We start from the raw sequence: 23,883 nt of genomic DNA, 5'->3' as shown, positions 1-23,883 counted from the left end.
CATAAGAATAAAAATAATATGGCAGTGAAATTTAGACATTTCATTTTTTTTTCACTAATACATTCATTTAGACCCAAAATTAACACATTCACAAAGGGTTAAAGGAGAAAATGCATCTGACAGTTTATTGTGCAATTTCTCCCGTGCACAGAAATACCCCACATGTGGGTGTAAACTGATTTTTGGGCACATGGCAGTGCATGGAAGGGAAGGAGCGACACTGGGTGTTTGAACAGCAGATTTTGCTGGAATAATTTTCAGCGCCATGCCTTATTTGCAGAGACCCTAGAGTACCAAAACAATGGAAACCCCCCCAAAAGTGACCCCATTTTAGAATCCACACCCCTCACAGAATTCATCAAGGGGTATAGTCAGCATTTAGACCCTACAGTTGTTTCACAGATTTTACTAACATTGGGATGTGTAAATGAAAAATTACTAAAATGTCACTTTATCTCCAAAGTTTTCATTTTCACAAGGGGTTAAAGGAGTAAAAGCCCCCCACAGTTTGTTAAACAATTTCTCCTGAACACGGCAATACCCCATATGTGGCTATAATCTGCTGTATGGGAACATGGCGGGGCTCAGAATGGAAGGAGCGCTATTTTGCTTTTGGATGGCAGATTTTGCTGGAATTATTTTTAGGTGCCATGTCGCATTAGCAGAGCCCCTAGAGAACCAATACAGTGGAAACCCCCTAAAAGTGACCCCATTTGGGAAACTACACCCCCCACAGAACATATTAAAGGGTAGAGTGAGCATTTTGACCCTACAGCTGTTTCACAGATTTTATTAACATTGGGCCATGAAAATGAAAAATTACTTTTTTTCCAACAAACTGTCAATTTAGCCCCAAATTTTTAATTTTCACAAGAGGATAAAGGAGAAAAAGCTCCCTAAAGTTCGTTACACAAATTCTCCTGAACACAGAAATGCCCCATATGTGGTCATAATCTGCTGTATGGGAACATGGCGGGGCTCAGAATGGAAAGAGGGCTATTTGGCTTTTGGAGGGCAGATTTTGCTGGAATATTTTTCAGGTCCCATGTTGCATTTGCAGAGCCCCTAAAGTACCAATACAGTGGAAACCCCCTATAAGTGACCCCATTTTGGAAACTACACCCCTCATAGAATTTGTCTAGGGGTAGAGTGAGTATTTTGGCCTCACAGGTGTTTCACAGATTTTATTAACATTGGGACGTGAAAATGAAAAATTACTTTTTTTCCCAATAAATCGTCCATTTAGCGCCATAGTTTTAATTTTGCAAATAGTTTAAGAATTAAAAGCCCCCCACAGTTTGTTACACAATTTCTTCTGAACACGGCAATACCCCATATGTGGCCATAATCTGCTGTATGGGTACATGGTGGGGCTCAGAATGGAAAGAGCGCTATTTGGATTTTGGAGGGCAGATGTTGCTGGAATAGTTTTCAGGGGCCATGTCGCATTTGCAGAGCCCCTAAAGTATCAATACAATGGAAACCCCTCAAAAGTGACCCCATTTTAGAAACTACACCTGTCAAGGAATGTATCAAGAGGTATTATCATTTTGAGCCTAAAATGCTTCCCAAAAATTTAATGTACAAAATGAAAATTGAAATTTTTAAAAATATGCCATTTCGGTGCCCAATACGTTGCACCCACTTTGTGTTGTCAGAGACCTGCACTCCTAAAACTATTAAGGGGCCATCCCGGGGGTCAAAAAATTATATATGTGGGTGTAAACTGCTGCTTGGGCACACAGCAGGGCTCAGAAGGGAAGGACCACTGTGCGTTTTAGCTTTTGGGGTACAGATTTAGAGGGACTTTCTGGGTGCCATGTTGTTTTTGCAGAGCCCTGGAGGTGCCAGTAAACTGGAATTCACCAAGAAGTGACCCCATTTTGTAGGGGCAATTTTAGGGTCTCTGCAAATGTGACATGGTGTCCAAAAACGAAGAATCTAAATCTGCACTCCAAAAGCACATATTGCTCCTTCACATCTGCGCCCTGCTGGGTACCCAAATAGCAGTGTATGCCCACATGTATGACACTGGTGTACCCCGGATAACGGACTTAATACCAATATGTGGGTAGAATCGGCTGTTTGGGCACAGCCGGGGACAGAAGGGAAGGAGCGCTATTTTGGTTTTTGGAGCACAGTTTGGTTTTTGGACGTCATGCCACTTTTGCAAAGCCCCTGAATTGCCAATAAAGTGGAATCCGCAGACATGTCACCCTATTTTGGACACTACCCCACTGATGGGATTTATCAAGTGGTGTAGCGAGAATTTTTAACCCTTGAGTGTTGCATTTATTTAGTTTCCAGAAATGAAATCGCAACTGATAGAGAAGTTAAAAATGAAAATTTTACAGATTTGCCATTTCAGCGTGCAACATGTTGTGCCCGACTTATGTCAGCAGAGACACTCCAAAAACTGTTAAACGGGTATCCCAGGCACAACAGCTTTTAGAGCGTTCATCTCTGATACAAGGTGGACACAACATATTACGCACTGAAAGGACGTATTCCTGGAAAAATGGTCATTTTCACCTCTCACAATCCGCTTCGTATTCATTTATGGATAATAAGTTATAGCAACACTTGGGGGTTAAAAATGCTCTCTGTACCCCTGGAGAAATCCTTCAGGGGTGTAGTTTCCAAAATAACGTCTCATATCAGGGGATTCCACTTTACTAGCGTTTCAGCTCTACAAAAGTGTCATGGCATCCAAAAACCAAACCGTCTGTGCTCCAAAAACCAAATGACCCTTCTTCCCTTCTGTGTCCGGCTGTGCCCTAATATCAGTTTATACCCACATATGACATTACGTGCATTATCCGGGGTACACCAGTGTCATACATGAGTCATACATGTGTCATAAACTGCAGTTTGGACGTACAGCAGGGCGCAGAAGGGAAGGAGCGCTATGCGGCTTTTGGAGTACAGATTCAGATGTTTGGTATCTGGACGCCATGTCATGTTTGTAGAGCCTGTAAGGTACCAGAAAAGTGGATTCCCCAAAGGAGTGACCCCATTTTGAAAACTGCACCCCTCAAAGAATTTATCAGGGGGTGTAGTGAGTATTAGTATCCCGGACGTGACTGCACAGCGGATGGCGAAGAGGGAATATATAAGCTCTGCGGAGGACATTGCAAACACCAAATTCCCTACTATGTCCCAGTAGCTCCTATGATTGGGGGAGTCACTCTGGGGGTCACTTCTGGTGTCTGTTCCCTCATAAGCTGTAAATCTGGGGTGTCCCCTGATATTCGCTTGCACAGCTTATATATTCCCTTCCTGACGCCGCCAGTTGTATTCTAATAATTTGGCGATTTTTGAGGGTTTTTGTCTTCACATTGTGAGATGCTATATTTTCTTTATTTTTCTGGTGACGCGGCCATATAAGGGCTTATTCTTTGCGGGATGAGATGCATTTCGTAATGACACCATTTTTGGGTGTCTACATCTTTATGAATACATTTTATTAACCCTTTTTTGCTGGATTTAAAAAAAAAAATCAATCCTGGCATTGAGTTTTACTTTTTTAATTTTGCGCCATGCAGCGTACAGTATAAGTAACATGTTCCCTTTATTCTGCGGGTCGGTACGGTTACGGCGATACCTCATTTATATTATTTTTTTATGTGTTACTAGTTCTGCAGAGGAAAAACACATTTGGGGACATAAATCAATGTTTTTTGCATCGCATCTTCTAAGAGGCGTAACATTTTTATTTTTCGGTTGACAGTGTTGGTTGAGGGCTTATTTTTTGCGGGACAACCTGTGCTTTTTATTGGTACTGTTGTCGGATGCATATGACTTTTTGATCACTTTTTATAGCATATTTTGTATGGTGAGATGGCGAAAAATCATTACTTCCGGCGAGTTTTTTCCGTTTTTTTTTCCCGACGTTCACCGTGTACATTAAATATTATTTCAGTTTTATTGTACAGGTTGTTACGGACGCGGCGATATCAAATATGCATTGCTTTTTTTAATTTTTAGTGCTTTTTTTTATATAATTCATTTTGTATAGAAAAAAGGGATTTTTGGACTTTAGAACTTTATTACTTTTTTCATACACTTTTTTTTTTTTTTTTAAACTTTTTTTTTTACTTTTTCATGTGTCCCTTTAGGACACTTGAATCAGTTGATGCTTTGATGAAAGCATCAGCTGATTCTACACAGTAGCAGACAGGACACGAGCAGGACATGAGCCTGCTCGTGTCCTGTAAGCTGCAGAGGAAGTGAGACACATCGCTCACTTCCTCCATCGCCTGGCAGGATCACCAGGTATGTGGGGGCTCCGGTAGTCTGGGGTCACTGGCCAGACCCCAGACTACCTTCTACTGACATCGGCACCCCCCGATCTCGCCGCGGGGGGTGCCGATCACTTTCAAATATCGGCAGATCCCTTTCGATCGCGCCGTGATGTTTGACGGCGCGATCGAAAGGGTTAACACGTCCAGTCGGACTCAGTTCCGACTGGACGTTATGGAGGAAGGGGTTAGGTGTTAGTAACACCTAACCCCTGTCCCCCCCGCACCCCTCCCCCCACCAGAAAGGTACCTAAAGGCCGGACGTATTTCGGCAATAGTCCGGTCTTTAGGTACCAGCACATGAGGCCGTAAATTTACGTACGGCGGTCCTCATGTGGTTAAAGACAATAAAATCACATCAATCACTGTTTTCCTGAGGTACACACTAAGGCCGGGGCCCCACGGGTGGGAGTCGCTGAGATTTGCCTGCGGCGAAAACACCGCGGTAAATATCACAGCGTTTTACAGTAACTGCAAAGTGGATGGGATTCTTGCAAAAACCACAGGGTGGACACGCTGCGATTTCCAAAACCAGTGCAGTTGTGGAAATCGAGGCATGTTAGTTATATCTACGGAAACGCCAGTGGTTTCCCCATAGGTATAACTGTAACAGCAAGTCCGCAGAGGAAATCTCCACAAACTTTCTGTCTAAAGCGCTAGAACCGCGACGCGTTGCAGCCGCAGTTTTTCCCGCAGCGCTTTTTTGCTGCAGGACGTCCCGTGCGGCCTTAGCCTTAACCTCAGGCTAGTTCAGAGGAGCTAACCAGCTGCAAGACCATTGTGTGTATCTGTCGCCTTAGGTTTTCTGCTCTTACCTTGCACTGGGGATATTAAAAGGCCCTTTCGACTGCAAGAATTTGTCAAAGTCCCCGCAGCCTATGTAGTCGATCCCAAGACAAACAAACATCTGTATAGAGAAAAGATAGAAAAGCAGGTGGGTTAATACACTGTAATAACATCTACACATTTCCTATATAAAATTGATCAGTAATTTTTATTGTATCTTTAATTATTTCCAAATAAGCTCCAGAAATATAACATGCAACTAATGCAATTTTTTTCTATTGCCCCACTCCTGTCACTTTCCTGGAAGGCTATGTGTGGTGACCCCACTGACCCCACCAGATTTATAAATGGAGTAAATGATTCCTTAAATCCACACCAGCTACAAGATGGCATAGATTTCAGTGTAAGTACATTGCCCTGCGTAGGGTGCACATTAGGGTTTGAGCGATCGGGATCGGAAAAGATCGGATTCCGATCGGCGATCGAGTAAATTTCATGATTGAGATTGAGATCGGCTGGAAAATGATCGGAAATCGGATTTTAAAATCGATCTTGAAATCTCAAGATCGGCTCAACCCCAAAAGTGACTTTTCCCATAGAAAAGCATTGACTAGGGTTGAGGATCGGGATGGGAAAAGATCGGATTCCGATCGGCGATCGAGCAAATTTCACGATCGAGATCGGGATCGAGATCGGCTGGAAAATGATCGGAAATCGGATTTTAAAATCGATCTTGAAATCTCAAGATCGGCTCAACCCTAGTGCACATACTTTATGATTTGGTACATAGTACTTAGTACATATTTTGCATCTAGGTCCAAGAGCTTCATGTTTAACCTCTGAGTAGCTAACCTGTGCGATGACCTGTACCACAAGAGGTTTCATGAGGTTCTGCAGCAGCTGAGAGTGTTCCCCTCTCCTAAGGTTCTTGCACTGGTACCGCCAATATGGTAAACTAGTTCCAATGCAGAGTCTTCTCTACTATGGAGAAATAGCTCAATACAGGCCACCATCTATGATACATCCAAGCTACAACCAGAAAGGCAAGACTTCCTGTGCCCAGGGTATAGAAGAGGGATATTTATGCCATAAAAGTTGATTTCATCTACAAGGAGAACAGGCGTCCTGCGAACCCGTCTATGATTCATGTTAGCTGCTGTTTCTATTTGTGAGGTTATTACACATCGCCCTCTCTGTTGAAGTCTATGCAGCTCTCATGTGCTCAGCACTTATGGTATAGATATGTGGATATACTGTATATGTTTAAGGTTTCCATAAACACACTGGGGGAGATTCATCAAGCAAAATGCCCCAGAATTCTTTGCACCAAAAAACTGTCTAAGGGGGCATTCACACGGAGTAACGCCGGGCGTGTATTACAGCCGTACACGCCGGCGCTACGGCATGCTGCTGAACACTTCCCATTCACTTCAATGGGAGCGCTCGTAAACGCCGCTGATACGAGTGCTCCCATTGAAGTGAATGGGAAGTGTTCGGCAGTCTGCCGTAACGCCGGCGTGTATGGCTGTAATACACGCCCGGCGTTACTCCGTGTGAATGCCCCCTTAGACAGTTTTTTGGTGCAAAGAATTCTGGGGCATTTTGCTTGATGAATCTCCCCCAGTGTGTTTATGGAAACCTTAAACATATACAGTATATCCACATATCTATACCATAAGTGCTGAGCACATGAGAGCTGCATAGACTTCAACAGAGAGGGCGATGTGTTTGTTATTTTTAATCACTTCTCCTGGCCTCTACTTATTATATTCTAGGGTCTGAAGAGACCCCAGAGTATAATAATAGCACCGAGTCTAGGAGCAAGGGGGGCTCTTAGGAGCATATAATACTGTGTGGGGGCCACTGTGGAGCACATAATACTGTGTGGGGGCCACTTTGATATAATAATGTGTGGGGGCCACTGTGGAGTATATAATACTGTGTGGGGGCCAGTGTGGGCATATAATACTGTGTGTGGGCCACTATCTGCACATACTATAATACTGTGTGGGGGCCAGTGTGGAGCACATAATACTGTCCCAGTATTAAATGAGAAAAAGAACACAGATATATAAAAGTTGATTTTTATTAATAATCATGATAAAACATATACACAAAAGACCATGGTAACAAAAATGATGTTCTAAATAATGATAGAAGGGGGACAATATAGTCATAGAACCAAAATAACCAGGGCATGGGGGTAGGAATACAAGTGGGAGATGTTGTAGCAACAGTGATATTAATAATAATATGTACCATATGTATAAAGAAGATATAGCCGGTATTGTGGAGGTGAATTGATTAGAGAATAAAGCCAATGCTATTATGTATAAAACCTACACAAATACCAGTGTGTGAAAATCAGGACATAGAAAAAACAAACAAAGGTGCATACCCTTAGGGCAGGTTCACACCTGTGCCCAGTCTCCGCTTTGCAAGTTTCCGTCTTCTGCCTGAGAAACTGGACAGGAGACGGAAACCCGGCAGTCAGTTTTCAAACCCATTCACTTGACTGGGCTTGCAAAGTGACTGCCCGTGAGCGTCTTTTGCCTGTCTGCGGCAAACCCGTTTTTTTTTTTTAACTAGACACAAATCCTGCATGTCCGACTTTGTGTCCGATTAAAAAAAACGGGTTTGCTGCAGAGAGGCAGAAGACGCTCACGGGCAGTCACTTTGCAAGCCCAGAACATCATGATATACACTTGAGCTGCTACTGAACCTCAGCTGCTGCAGAACATCATTATAAACACATTAGCAGCTACTGAATAGCAAAAAAAGTATGAAATTATGTAATAGAATGAGTGGACATAAATTTTATGGAAAGGTAAAAGTAAAAAAAAAAACAACTTTTAGTGCACAGTATACAGTATGTTATGTTGTACAGTGAGAGCCTATGGGTGACATATTCTACTGTATAGCTATGCAGTTGGGTACATTGGAACCTTTTGTTGGAGGTCCTATAAACATGAATTGTGAGCAGTGTATGTGCGTTTACCTGAACCATTTTGGTCTTCTTGCTCTGTTTTCGTTCTACTGGCACTTTCTTTGGATATATCCGTAGATTCATTGATGTTTTCTCCTCTGGAGGTATCCAAATAATAATAATAATAATAATAATGTCTTTGTGTTCTTGGCTCTGCCCTGGTCCAGCAGACATCTCCTCCATCACCAGGCGCTAACTGTCACTCTCATCTGATAACCTCAGCTCAAGGGTTAGTATTGCTTTGGCCGCATCATGGAACTGGTCATGTGCTCAGTAACTGACCAATAGCATTCAATGCTGATCATTTCTAATGCATATACTGAGAGCTATGAAATGACATGTAACCTTCTCACACTTGTTTTATCACCAGAGTGAGAGCCGGGTCATGTCATGTCACTTTACCTAAAGCATCTAGGGATTGGTACAACAGGATATATCATTGTCTAAGGCTATGGAGGAAATAACTTTGAGTGTAATATATATATATTATTTATTTATTTCTTTTTTTTCTTACAGTTATGGTAAATGACAATAATTCTTGCCTACACTAGGGGGAGCTCTCTCAATACATTTAAACAGTAAACTCCATAGTCCACATATGGGAGATGTAGGCAGACAGATTTTTGTGGTTTTGTATTCTATGCCCAGCTTGTCAAACATCATTTGAGAAGCTCAAGATTGTGTTCATCTGACCATATTGAGCCCTATACGAGATATGATTCCAAAATGAAGCCCACAACAGGGGCACAAGTATAGTCCTAGCAGTCGTGACTGTTGCTATCACCTCCAAAGGTTGAGTGCTCCTACTCGGTACAAGAACCCTGTACGTTTTTGTAGGGAGTTACAAGCAGGTGCCTTCTGCTATCTAGTTATACTATATAGCAGTGATGGTGAACCTATGGCAAGCGTGCCAGAGATGACATGCTGAGCCCTCTATGCTGGCATGCAGGCGGTCGCCCAGATTGCTCACTAACGGGGAATCCGGTACAGGATTCCCTGTTGATGAGCGATCGCTGCCTTCAGCTGTATGTGCAAATGCACATACAGCTGAGAGCTGTCAGTGTAGGCTGCGGATGGCACGACTATGGCCTACACTGACTGCAGAGTTTGACCTCAGCCCCGACGCAGGCGCGATGACGTGAGTCATCAGCACCCGCAGTCAAAAGGAAGATGATGCCGGCAACTCTTCATGGGTAAGTATAAGAGCGTGTGAGTGTGTGTGAAAGTGTGTGAATGATACTGAACAGCTTATAATACTGGGGGGACGTACTAAAGAGCAAATAATACTGGGGGGTATACTAAAGAGCATATATACTGAGGGGATATGTACTGAGGAGCATATAACACGGAGAGGATGTTTATTGAGGAGCATATAATACTGTGTGTGGGAGGGGGCGTACTGAGGAGCATATAATACTGGGGGAGATTACTGAGTAACATATAATACTGTGTGTGGGTGCCATGCATATAATTCTGTGGGGGGGGGGGGCTACTATGGAGTATATAATACTGTGTGTGGTCCCCTCATTATTTATATCACACAGTATCTGTTTTATAGTAGACATGATATTAGTGCAGGCTGTAATAACATTGCACGGTCACTATAATACAGATCCTGTGCGATGTAAGTAGTGAACATTAATTGTTCAAAGTACTGAATGCAGATAGCTTTACATTTCAGTACAAAGTTGTTTGTATTATTTAAAGCTCTGTAAAGCCCCATTCACATGACTGTAATTTGTGGTCCATAACTGCCTGCAATTGTGGATCCGCACAGTATTAAGTTCAGATTGCTGTGTTGGCACTTCACGATAATTTAGTGGGCACAGTTTGGGCACTTGGTCTCTAAAAGGTTCGCCATCACTACTATATAGGTTCTCTATGTTCTAATTTACTCTTGTCATATGGTAGGGTCCCATCTCAATTTATTATAGGACCCAAAGTTAATTCCTTTAGAAGAAACTATCTAGCAAACTTATCATGGTAACATGAGCTGCAGGGGTGAGGATGGCAGTAGTTGCTTGCCTGGGGTCTCTAACTGAGACTGCTGCAGACCACCTATAGTAACCACATATGGGAGATTTGTCCATGCATGCACATGGATCTCTGTACTAAAGTACACAGGTCCCTCTTACTATGTCGGCTCAAATGAGCCAGAATTAATAAGAGGATATTAAAAATTCTGGCGTTCCATGGAAGCTCTAACGCACCATAAATTACATCCATGCCAGTCAGGAACTGACATAGATTTCAGGTCTAACTCACATGTATTTTCTGTGTGTTATAGGTACACACCGCAGCGGATAGGATGCCAGGGACTGCAGGAGGAAGGTAGTGAGGGATTAATTTCCCCCTCTGGTCCTTATGCTCCTAACGATCCTCCCAGTGTGGGGAATCGCTCAGGTAGATGCTTGTAGCAGTGCAGGAAACAGGGACACAGACACTGGATTGCAGACAAGTTCAGGCTTTATTCACTTGTAGCGCAGTGGCGTAACTAGGAATGGCGGGGCCCCGTGGCGAACTTTTGACATGGGGCCCCCCCGACCGACACCGAAGACCTCGACCGACTCCCTCCTCCGCATTCCTGCGCACTGTCCCTTAGTGGCCCCTGCACACAGTATTATGTCCCTTAGTGGCCCCTGCACTCAGTATTATGTCCCTTAGTGGCCCCTGCACTCAGTATTATGTCCCTTAGTGGCCCCTGCACACAGTATTATGTCCCTTAGTGGTCCGATAACTGAAAAGTACCTTTATTTATTTTATTTTTTTTTAAATTCCCCCCCTCCCCCTCCAGGGACTTGAACCTGCAATCATTTGATTGCAAGTCCCATAGACGGCAATACAAGTGTATTGTCGTCTATGGGAGATTCTATACATTAGTATTTCGGATGGTCATAGAGACCAGCCGCAATAGTAATATAGCGATGACAGGCTAATACTAATAATACTAATGTCTTTGTGTTCCATCTCTTGGCTCTGCCCTGGACTGCGAGGATGGATAAAACCAAAAATACCGTCCCCTTCCCATTACCGGGTACCCCAAGTAAATAATGACACAGGACAACAGATAAACCTTTGTTGGGCTGGAGGTCGGCCACAGCATTTATTTCCGGTTAACCTTTGAACTTGTATTTGCATAACGATAACAAAATTAACCAACGTGGGACGGAAAGGCGGACGCCCGGCCCCTTCACTTCAGGGAGGCCACTCCCACTTCCCGTCCGACCGACTATTTCCTCTGGAAAACCGCACGCCAGCTGTGACTTTGCAACAAAACCCTGGGATTAACTAAAAAAGAAACCAAAATTAAAACCTGTAAAACAAAACGACCACATCAGGGCCACTGCCCCCAAGGGGGAACGAACCCAAGAAGAAACACACCAATGATAACATGGCACACCAACAACACATAACACAAACAAAACTGAGCACACCAATTTCCTTTTTTTTTTTTTTTTTTGCGTTTGTTCGCAGTAAAAATTATATATATATATTTTTTTTTTAAATTAGAACCAATAAAGGGAGGGAGGGTGGGGAGCTCTTGCGGTGGTTCAGGCAGCCGGAAAGGAAGTCCGGCAGGCTGCGCTGCAATATAGAGGGACGGGGCATACCAATAGAGGCCCCGCCCCGAAAGCTGGGGGGGGGGGGGGAGGAAAAGAGGAGAGAGGAAGATTACAGCAGGATAAGCACAGGCAGAGAAAGGAGAGAAGAGCAAAAGCAAGAATAAAGATCATTTATTGAAAAAGAAGGAATAAACAGAGAATAAAAGATTGCAGCAAAACTAAAAGGAAGGGGGGGAGGGAAAAACCAAAATTGAACACCCCCACCATCGCAGTCCCTGGCATCCTCCTATAATGGTCCGGTGCCTTCAAGACTGCGAGGATGGATAAAACCAAAAATACCATCCCCTTCCCATTACCGGGTACCCCAAGTAAATAATGACACAGGACAACAGATAAACCTTTGTTGGGCTGGAGGTCGGCCACAGCATTTATTTCCGGTTAACCTTTGAACTTGTATTTGCATAACGATAACAAAATTAACCAACGTGGGACGGAAAGGCGGACGCCCGGCCCCTTCACTTCAGGGAGGCCACTCCCACTTCCCATCCGACCGACTATTTCCACTGGAAAACCGCCAAGGAGGACCCGGTGAAAGAGACTAAGCCGGGCTCCGACCCCCACCCAAAAGAAATATGGCCTTCTCTACACCATCTTGTAGTCCAGATAAGAAAATGTCCATACCAATCTCGTTAAGGTGCACGCCATCTTGGCGCATAAGCCCCCCATTTTCCCCTTCAAGTTGACGATGACGCACCACTATGCCACCCTTCGAGCGGATCAAGCGAGCCATCCGGGAATTCACGGTCCTGCGAGACCTCTCAATGGCTGCAGCGTCCCTATTGGAACGCCACGACACCCTGGAGACGATTTCCGACCAAACTAGGATAACATTGTTGAAGAAGGAGGAGAAACGATCAACGTCAGACCGCATCATGGTCAATAGCTCAACCATGCGCATGGATACCAAGTCATTTCCACCAGCGTGAAGGACGAGGATAACCGCCGCAGGGGCGAGCCTGCTCAATTCGACCACCTCCGGCAACACTTGGGACCAACGGAGACCGCGTATACCTCTCCAAAGTACGTCCAAGTCGACAAAGCCAAGATTTCTCCCTCCAGGGCGGACATCGGCACGCAATGCCGCCCAATAGACGTAAGAATGCCCAAGGAAAGCTACAAGAGGAGGATGGAGATCTGCAAGAGAGGAAAAAATCACAACACCAGCTCAGGGCGAACATAGCTAACATAACAGGAAGACTTCCACCTACCAATCCGCTGCACGTCACCCTCAGACAGGCCAGCCCTAGAAGCCTCCGTTGCGGCCCCAATACGAAAAGAGTGAGCAGCGAACTCCATAGGAGGAAGACCAAGAACACGTAGACACTTACGAAAGAAAGACTGAAACTGGAAACGAGTAACAACAGACCCATCCTGGTGAGACAGAAAATACGGACTAGGGGAAGGGAAATGAAAGAAAGAGGAAACAGCCGAAACAGGACAGGAAGGGCCAGAAATCGCGAAAAGAGACAACCAAACCCCTCTACCCAGCTGATCAGTCTTGGAACGTCGCACCTTAATTTTTACGAACCCGTGACCCAGCACCACATCCTCACGCAGCAACCCACCAGGCACAGAAGCAGAAGGGGAACACAACTCACCCACCCTCAGGGCCCCAAAGAAGGCAACGCAAAAACCGGCAGTCCAAAGCGCCGTCTCATAAGGAGAACAGCATACCGAGCCTAAGGAAGAGAGTAAACGCAACAGGATATCATGAGTAACCGGGCGACGACATTCACGACGGACCACTTCTTTTTTCCAACCCTTAAGGACTTGACATACAATAAAGACCTGGGAAACATCCGGGAGACTTCAGACGCAGATGAAAACCCACGCCCGCCAACCGCTTTTGAGCAACCGAAGCTGAAAACCCCCGCTCACGGAGATCACCCAAATAACTGAGAGTAGTGCTGAGTAACAAAGACACATCGGAGGACAGTGAAACCCCACCCCAGACAGACAACCATTCAGACCAAGCCTTACCATGCGCAGTCCAAGTGGAAGGAGTCACCGAAGATTGGAGTAACGGAATTAGACGAGGGTCACTAAGTCCCAGACTTGTGGGGGGCAAGAGGCACCCACCGCCGCAGCCCCCGGCAACTGCTCCCGAAAAACCTGCGAATTGAATCGGGACAAGGCATCAGCAACGACATTTTTTAGGCCGGGGATGTGACGAGCCCGGAACCAGATGTTAAGCTGCAAACACCGAAGTACAAAATGACGGAGTAAAGACAATACAGGGGGGGAAGAGGAAGAAAGGGAATTAATACAATGGACTACGCTCAAATTGTCCGTCCAGAAACGAACCCTCCTGTCCCGCAACTGCTGACCCCAAATCTCAATCGCCACAACAATGGGGAACAGTTCCAGGAAAGTAAGGTTCTTGCAAAGACCATTGTCACGCCAGGCCGCCGGCCATTCCTCTGCACACCATTGCAAGCCAAAGACAGCACCAAAACCGAGACTACCAGAGGCGTCGGTAAACAGCTCCAAGTCTGTGTTACTGACCTCCGGCTCCTGCCATAGCGTCCTGCCATTATAACCCAACAAAAATTCTTTCCAGACCAGTAAATCATTTTTTAATGGACGCGTTAAGCGAATTCTATGGGATGGGAGCCTCGCACCCCGCGTAGCCAGGGATAAATGCCGGGAGAAGACCCTGCCCATCGGCATAACCCGACAGGCGAAAACCAGGGAACCAAGGAGAGACTGCATTTGGCGCAACGTCACCTTGTCCACCGACAAAAAACCCTGAACCAGATCCAAAAGCTTCTGAAGTTTTTCCGCAGGTAAACGATAGCACATAGACACAGAATCGAATTCAATTCCCAAAAACGAAATACAGGTAGTGGGGCCCTCGGTCTTTTCGGCCGAAACAGGAACCCCGAAAATACCCATCAAACGCTGAAACGAAGCTAACAGAAAACCGCACTGACCGTCATCCGCCGGGCCCACAAAGAAAAAATCATCCAGATAATGCGTGATGTCCCTAAGGCCCGTCTCCACTCTAACCACCCATTCCAAAAAAGTGCTGAACATTTCAAAAAAGTGGCAAGAGATGGAACAGCCCATAGGGAGGCACGCATCGTAATAAAAAAGTTCATCAACCCTGCACCCCAATAAGTGATGACAATCGGGGTGAACCGGGAGCAACCGAAAGGCCGACTCTATATCAGACTTGGCCATCAGCACGCCACGACCCGACTTACGAACCAAGTCCACGGCTCTGTCAAACGAGACGTACGACACAGAAGACTCCTCAGGCAGAATCCCGTCGTTCACCGATTCGCCTTTGGGGTAAGAGAGGTGATGAATTAACCTGAACTTGCCGGGTTCCTTCTTTGGTACAACACCCAAAGGCGAAACCCGCAAGTTAAAAAATGGGGGGTAAGCAAAAGGGCCAAACATCCGCCCCAACTCAACTTCTTTAGCTACCTTGGAACGCAACACGTCCGGATGCTCACGGGCCGATTTTAGATTATCGGAAAAAACTGGGGATCTACTGAACAAAAAGGGGATAAAGAAACCGAAGGAAAAACCCGAACGCAGCTCCGCCGCAGCCGATTTATTGGGATACCTGTCGAGCCACGGGGACATCGCCTGAACGCTCACCGGAGTTTTTCCCATCCGATTTGGCCGAGGGGGTGACCGCCTTGGTACAACGGGAAGCGGGGTGATTTGCTCCGCAAGCGGAACATTCATGGCAGAACTTGCATAACCCGAAGAACCTGCAGTGCCCTTCATTGAAGAGCCAGCAGGTTCCCGGGCGCCGAACGGCCACCGGTCCAGGGGAGCTGCTGCCCTGACCGGAGGCCGCCCCGGGAAAGGGCGAAGACTTCTGAGCCAAAATTAAACGGATCCAAACATCCGTAGCCTTTACCGCCCATCCTATCTCAGGTTGCATACCCAAACGCCGGCGAAACTCCTCATCATATCTCCACCATGCGGTTCCGCCGTGAGATTTGTAAGCAGAAAAAATTGTGTCAAAGTACACAAATAATTCCATGCAACGTTCAGGATGCCTCTGACCCATGACGCTGCCCAGAACCGCGAAAGCTTGGCACCAATTGCCAAACGTTTTCGCGACCCTGGGTCTCCTATCCAAAGCCTTCTCCGTAACAACCCGCCGCTCCTTATCGACCGTGTGCTGGTCAACAGAGATCAAAGACCAAATATCAACATATTGACAAGACCAAATCTTATTTCTGGTCTCATCATCCAAATGACTGCCTAATGGGCTAACCCCACAGAAAAAGGATTCTTTATGCAAGCTAGCCCTAACCGGGGACTCCGGGACCGATTTGGAATCCTTGGATTTTTCTAGCTGCTTTGTCAAGGCCTTAAGGGCAGGGAGTAAATTAGAACTATCACCACCCCCCACCCCCCAAGCATCGGTAAAGTTAAACTCACCGTGAGATGGAGGCGCAACCTGCACCTAAGGAGGAACCACAAACGATCCCAGAACCGCACTGGCTACGCTAGCCCCACGGGACGACCGCTCCTGCGGTTGCACAGGCACCTGCCTCTTGGAACGTCTGCGGGATGACCTGCCAGAGCCAGGGGAACTGCAGGACGAATCATCAGAGGAAGATGGGGAACGGCGACGACGGGGCCTAGAGCTCCTGGATCGCCGTCTGCGCTTAGGCACCCGGGAAGAATGACCCCTCTTATGCTTGTCGGAACGATGGCGCCTACGCCTGCCACGTTCCTGGGAAGCGGATGAAGAAGAGTCAGTGCTTGAGTCCCTAGCCCTTCTAGAACCATGACGGCTAGTAGTGCCTGCAGCAGGCTCCATATGGGCCCTAATGGCCTCCATCAGCACATGAGATGAGGGGGCGGGGGATGGGGAGGAGGAGTGCTGTGACCCCTGACCATGGCGTTCTGTCCCAACCAGGGTGGAAGCGGCTGCCTGGGTGGCCGGAGGGGTTAAAGGGAGCTGCTCAGTAGGAGGCTCCTGTAGGGATTCCCGAGACCCCATGCTGTGGGTACACACTTCTCCGGCGCCAGAGGAAACTAAAATGGCGGCCGGAGAGGACTGGGCGGAAGGGGCGGGGCCACCAAGCCGCGGGAAGGAAGGCCCCGCCTGCCGACATGCGTGTCCAGCAGACGAGCCCGAGGCCCTGTCCCGCGCCAGGCCAGAGGGGGAGGAGCTAGGGCTCAGGCGCTCCGGAGGCCTGGAGCGCCTAGCAGATTTCCGGGGGACACGCAGAGACGCTGCGGGTGCTGAGGAGGAATCCTGCCGAACGCCTGAAATCAGGCGCGACAGGAAAGCCTCCCCTTCTGCCGCTAGACCAGCCCTGAGGGCCGAAATCAACTGCTGCTCGTCAGCCATTACCTGAGATGCGCAACGAGACTGAGCTCTTGCGGTGGTTCAGGCAGCCGGAAAGGAAGTCCGGCAGGCTGCGCTGCAATATAGAGGGACGGGGCATACCAATAGAGGCCCCGCCCCGAAAGCTGGGGTGGGGAGGAAAAGAGGAGAGAGGAAGATTACAGCAGGATAAGCACAGGCAGAGAAAGGAGAGAAGAGCAAAAGCAAGAATAAAGATCATTTATTGAAAAAGAAGGAATAAACAGAGAATAAAAGATTGCAGCAAATCTAAAAGGAAGGGGGGGAGGGAAAAACCAAAATTGAACACCCCCACCATCGCAGTCCCTGGCATCCTCCTATAATGGTCCGGTGCCTTCAAGTCCAGCAGACATCTCCTCCATCACCAGGCGCCAACTGTCACTCTCATCTGATAACCTCAGCTCAAGGGTTAGTATTGCTTTGGCCGCATGCATGGAACTGGTCATGTGCTCAGTAACTGACCAATAGCATTCAATGCTGATCATTTCTAATGCATATACTGAGAGCTATGAAATGACATGTAACCTTCTCACACTTGTTTTATTACCAGAGTGAGAGCCGGGTCATGTCATGTCAATTTACCTAAAGCATCTAGGGATTGGTACAACAGGATATATCATTGTCTAAGGGTATGGAGGAAATAACTGATTGTAATAATAATAATAATAATAATAATAATAATAATAATAATAATAATAATAATTATATACAGTATATATATATATATATATATATATTTATTTATTTTTCTTACAGTTACAGTAAATGATAATAGTTCTTGCCTACACTAGGGGGAGCTCTCTCAATACATATACAGTAAACTCCATAGTCCACATATGGGAGATATAGGCAGACAGATTTTTGTGGTTTTGTATTCCATTCCCAGCTTGTCAAACATCATTTGAGAAACTCAAGATTATTTTCATCTGACCATATTGAGCCCTATAGCTGATATGATTTCAAAATGAAGCCCACAACAGGGGCACAAGCATAGTCCTAGCAGTCGTGATTGCTAAAATCGGACCAGAATGGAAACTGCTGTGGACCGATTTTAGATTCTGCCTCCTCAGGCAGAACCAACGTTGATTGGCCAAATGCTGTACACTGGCCAATCAACGCTGGTCAATGCATTACTATGGGAAAAAGTCACCTCCCGCATATCGCAAGCTGACAGGGATCTCGACCAGATAGAGCCCCAAAGAGCTGGGTGAGTAACATTCCCCTCTAAATAAAGGTAATCCCTAGCTAACCCTGCCTGTAGATCTGTCCCTGTCTCACAGTCACATAGTTCACAGTCCCAAATTATTCGAATGTTAAATCCACCATTCGTCTAAATTGGAGGTCACCTGATTTCGGCAGCCAATGGGTTTTTAAATTTTTTTTAACTGCTTCCGTTGTCGTAGTTCCTGTCCCACCTCCCCTGCACAGTTATTGGTGCAAAAAACGCGCCAGGCAAGGTGGGAGGGGATACAAATTTTTACTGTGTTGCCTTGTGGTATTCGATTGGAATAATATGTATTCGATCGAACGGTGTTCGCTCATCTCTAGTAACTATAAATAGGCAGTTGTTTATAGGTACGGTACCTATAAAAAGTTTAAAGGTACGAACGGTACCTAAAAATAGCCAGTAGTTCATAGGTACGGCCTAAAAATAGCCAGTAGTTCATAGGTACGACCTAAAAATAACCAGTAGTTCATAGGTACGACCTAAAAATAGCCAGTAGTTCATAGGTACGACCTAAAAATAACCAGTAGTTCATAGGTACGACCTAAAAATAACCAGTAGTTCATAGGTACGACCTAAAAATAGCCAGTAGTTCATAGGTACGACCTAAAAATAGCCAGTTGTTTATAGGTACGGTACCTATGGGTACCTATAAATAGTTTAAAGGTACGGACGGTACCTAAAAATAGCTAGTAGTTCATAGCTACGGTACCTATAAATAGCCAGTTGTTTATAGGTACGGTACCTATAAATAGCCACATCCTTTTTTTTATACCATTTTTCCATTTACAGAGCCATATGAGGGCTTATTTGTTGCAGGACGAATTTACTTCATAATGGAACCATTTAAAGAGGACCTTTCATCAGATCGGGCACATGCAGTTTTATATACTGCTGGAAAGCCGACAGTGCGCTGAATTCAGTGCACTGTCGGCTTTCCCGATCTATGCCTGGTGTAAAGCGCTATTGGTCCCGGGACCGTAGCGCTTTAGTGTCAGAAGGGCGTTTCTGACACTTAGCCAGGGACGCCCTTCTGCCCAGCAGCGCCTATCGCGCTGTACTGTGGAGCGGGGAGGAACGCCCCCTCCTGCTCCTGATGATACTCATCTATGGATGAGCTGTGTGAACAGAGGGAGGGGGCGTTCCTCCCCGCTCTCACAGTACAGCGCGATAGGCGCTGCTGGGCAGAAGGGCGTCCCTGGCTAACTGTCAGAAACGCCCTTCTGACACTAAAGCGCTAAGGTACCGGGACCGATAGCGCTTTACATCGGGCACAGATCGGGAAAGCTGATAGTGCGCTGAATTCAGCGCACTGTCAGCTTTCCAGCAGTATATAGAACTGCCTGTGGGCAAAATGGTGAAAGGTCCTCTTTAATATTCTATAAGATGTACTGAGAAACTGGAAAAATAATTCAGAGCAGGATGGAATTAAGAAGAAAAATTTATTTGTGCCATTTTTTTGGGGGGGTTTCTAATGGCATTAAGTGTGTGGTAAAATTAAGGTACTTATATTTTTTTGGGTTGGCACAATCAAGGCGATACCGACCTTATATAATTTTTGTCACGTTTTAATATTATATAACAAATATATATATATTATATTATATATTTATATTATATATAACAAAAAAATTGAGTAATTAAAAAATTATTTTAATTGCGATATGACCTGTAAGGTTTCCATGTTTATAGCTGTGTAAGCCATCTTGTAGGCTTTATGCATACTACTTTCTACTTTACTACCTGATGTTTTGATAACTCTTTATTCAATTTTATTCAGGAGACAAAAAACAGCGATTCGACTATATAGATTTTTCTCTTCTATGTGGTGTTTACTGTTTTTTAGAGTTCGGACGTTTCTGAATACGGGGATGTCTATTTTATTTTTGTTTTTCTTTTGTTCTTATATGAGATCATGGGGAAGCCTCAGTAGCCTTCACTAGGTTCCCAGCTATCATAGGAACTGGACAACTCCCGCAGTCTTGCAAGGGAGCCGAATTGGCTGGGGACGAGAGGAGAGAGTGGGGTGGATATAGTATGCGACCCCCATTTCCAAAAGCGGCGAGATGGAGAGTGACAGGATACTGTGAAGATATACCTGGGGTTGTCACCTGTGATAATGGTAAATATTCACTTTTGCTAATAAAAATAACTTATAAAATACATGGGGAGGTGTTTAGTTTAATGTAATTTTTTTTTTTTTAACCTGGACAACCCCTTTTACAGCAAGAATTTTAATACACATTGTAGCACTCACTGCTGGTATACCGATGCTCATTACTCATACCTGTGTGTTCAAGGTGGAACACAACAAGCCTTTTACAGTGCAATACAGCAAAAAAAAAGTAAATTATCATCCACTAATATTTGCAGTTATTTGTTCTCACGCCTTTTTCCAAGGCGTTTATTATATGCGGATTATACACTGTTTATTCAAAGCATAACTTACAGGCCTTTAGGATTATTGGGCCAAAGAAGACAAATTTCTTATCCAGTTATCTCTGCAGTCATCTGGTCTAACACTTATTTAAAGGTGTTTATCAGTGGGAAAAAAAAAAATTACGGACATATTCGCTGTTTTGTTCCAAGTATCAAATTACAAGCCATTTCTCAATACAGCAGTGGCAAAAATCAATCATTCTTAGTCTGATCTCTGCAGTTAGCGGTTATTCTTATACTTACATAAAAGTGTTTATCAGTACGGAAACAAAATTAGGAACATATTTGTCATTTTGTTCCCAGAATAAAATTACAGACCATTTCTCAGTATGTCAGACAGAGAGGCTACAGTCCATGCACAGGAGGGCCACAGGCCTAAATTTTTAGTATCGGGGCGTGGCAGCAGGGGTCACTTACAGAGGCCTGAGCTCCCACTGTCAAGTCGCAATCGTGTCTTGACCAGCAACTCAACAGTTGTAGACTGGTTTGACTCATCCCAATTCACATCCACTTCATCCCACCGGGTTTTTTTTTTACTGGACACAAAGTCTTGCATGTCCAACTTTGTGTCCGGTTAAAAAAACGGTTTCGCCGCAGAAAGGCAGAAGATGCCTTTGAAGTGAGTGGGTTTGAAATCTGATTGCCGGGTTTCCGTCTCCTGTCCAGTTTCTCGGGCAGCAGACAGAAACCTACAAAGCGGAGACTGAGTGCAGGTATTAACCCGCCCTAAGACACTTTTATTTAAAATATGACTGTAAAATGAAACACTACCACAGTTTTGATGCAGTTTTAACGGCACTCCAACGGCACTGTGTGAATGGACGCTTAAATATTTTTTCTAATTAATACTGCAGCTCTATTACACTGTGGAGAATCAGCTCGCGGGTGTGGTGAGCTGGTAGCTATTATATGTTGCTGCCATCGTGTGAGTCACTATTGTGCATTTCACTGGAATAGTTAACGTGAAATGTTTGCACTTCTTATATTTGTATATAGTCGAGTATATAAGCCGACTTTTTCTGCACATTTTTCATGCTCAGAAAATTCTCCTCGGCTTATACACGAGTCAGGGTCCACAGAGCACAGAAAACTGGAAGGACTTGGAAGGGGGAGGTCCTTTAGTGCTACTGCTCTGTGATTGGCTTGTCATGAGGTCACGTGACTGTGATGTCATCAAAGGTCCTGTAGCCACTGGTAACATCTGCAGATAAGGTTGAGTCTAAATCCTAGTAGCTCCGCCCACACCAGAGTCCGATCACATGGTCATGACGTCATCAGAGGTCCTTTAGCACACTAGGCTTTAGCATCTCCCCTGCAGATGAGTGGCCAGGATTCATTGTGTCTTATGGAAGATGTCTGTTGTATGGAGGAGAGGAAGCTCCAGTAACGTGACACACAGGGACCTTCCTTTAGTTACTCTGCCTAGTAATGTCAGGCACTTGGGGTTATTAATTTAGTTTCAGTAACTCCATGTGCCTCACATTAGTAGCAGTTAACCCCATTGTGTCCCTCATATTAACCCCTGTGTGCTCCATAAAATGGTTACTAATATGTGAGACACATGGGGGTACTAATGAAGGACCTTAATTATGAAGATACCTAATTATTACCTCCATATGTCCCACATATCAGTAACTCTTATGTGAGGCACACAGAGGGTTAATGTGAGAGACATGTTGGGGTTAACTGCTATTACTATGATCCCCATGAAGTTACTAAGCTGCAATGCACATGACCAGACTTTTTATCTGCAATGGTGGATTTCCCCCTCTCGGCTTATACTCGAGTCAATAAGTTTTCCCAGTTTTTTGTGGTAAAATTAGGGGGGTCGGCTTATATTCGGGTTGGCTTATACTCGAGAATATACCGTATATTTGTGCCAATTTTTATTTCTTGAGAATAGTATCACACACCTTATAAATATCATATATCCCTAAGTCCCTGGTGTGTATGTGCATCCTTGGCTAACCCTTTGTTCACATCTGCTTTCGGTATTCCATTCGGGGAGTCCGCATGGGGAACACAACAGCAAGCGGTTTGCCAGTGAAAGCACTCAGACCCCATAGACTATAATGGGGTCCGTGTGCTTACCATATACTGCCCACACAAATCATGCGAGCAGGAAAGTAGATTGTGAACTACTTTCCTGTCCGCATGTTCCCTGCGGAGATCTGGCGGCAAGGACACGGACTTAATTATAGTCTATAGGGTATGTGTGCTTTCACTGCACAGCGTTTGCAGTTGCATTCGGTATTCCATTCGGCGGGTCCTCATGTGGACTTCTCCGGACGGAATACCAATGCAGTTGTGAATGAGGGCTAACTCTGTGGGTATATGCTATTGACACAGTGGCAGGGGTGTAGCTATAGGGGGTGCAGCGGTAGCAGTCACTACTAGGCCCCCAAGCTCCCTCTGTTATTTTAAGTCTGGGGCCCCACGGGACAGAAACACTCCGGGAAAAATTGCGATGGTTTACAGTAATGGCAAAGTGGATGATATTCTAGTGAATCTCATGCCCACTTTGCGGTAAAAACCACGGTGCAGACACGCCGCGATTTCCAAAACCAGCGCAGTTTTGGAAATCGTAGCATGTCAATTATACCTACGGAAATGCTGGTGGTTTCCCCATAGGTATAACTGTAACAAAAAGTCCATGGAGGAAAACTTTGCAAACTTTCTGTCTAAAGCGCTGCGGTTTTTCCGCAGCGCTTTTTGGCTGCGGGACGTCCCGTGGGGGTCTTAGCCTTACATGCATTGTGTCACATTTATCAAGTATTTTAAACACTTTAAAAATTTATGATTTGTACAAAAAAAGGGTTCGACTTTTCTGAAAGCGGCATGAATAGGGATGAAGTTGCAACACCATAAGCCATTTTTTTTTTCCTGGTGTAAACTAAGCCAACTAATAGGAAATGTAAAGTAAGGCTAGATTAAGACGACCAAGTTTCACCCGTGAATTTGACCAGATTTACCAGTCTGACCTTGATGTCAGGAGCAGGACTTATAGCAGTATAGTTATCTATGATGTTATCTATGTCTCTACCAATACTATATCTTATGAACCAAGCTTAGTCAATGAATGTTTTTTTCAATGGATTTAGAGAGACAAGTCATTGCCAAAGCCTTGCTGGAACAGCAGGGGGATCGGTGGAGGTGCTTTTTGGTTTTGTAGTCATTTG

The sequence above is a fragment of the Leptodactylus fuscus genome, chromosome 6 (genome assembly GCF_031893055.1).
Source record: "Leptodactylus fuscus isolate aLepFus1 chromosome 6, aLepFus1.hap2, whole genome shotgun sequence".
Classification (NCBI taxonomy): domain Eukaryota; kingdom Metazoa; phylum Chordata; class Amphibia; order Anura; family Leptodactylidae; genus Leptodactylus; species Leptodactylus fuscus.
This window is presented reverse-complemented; position numbering follows the sequence as displayed.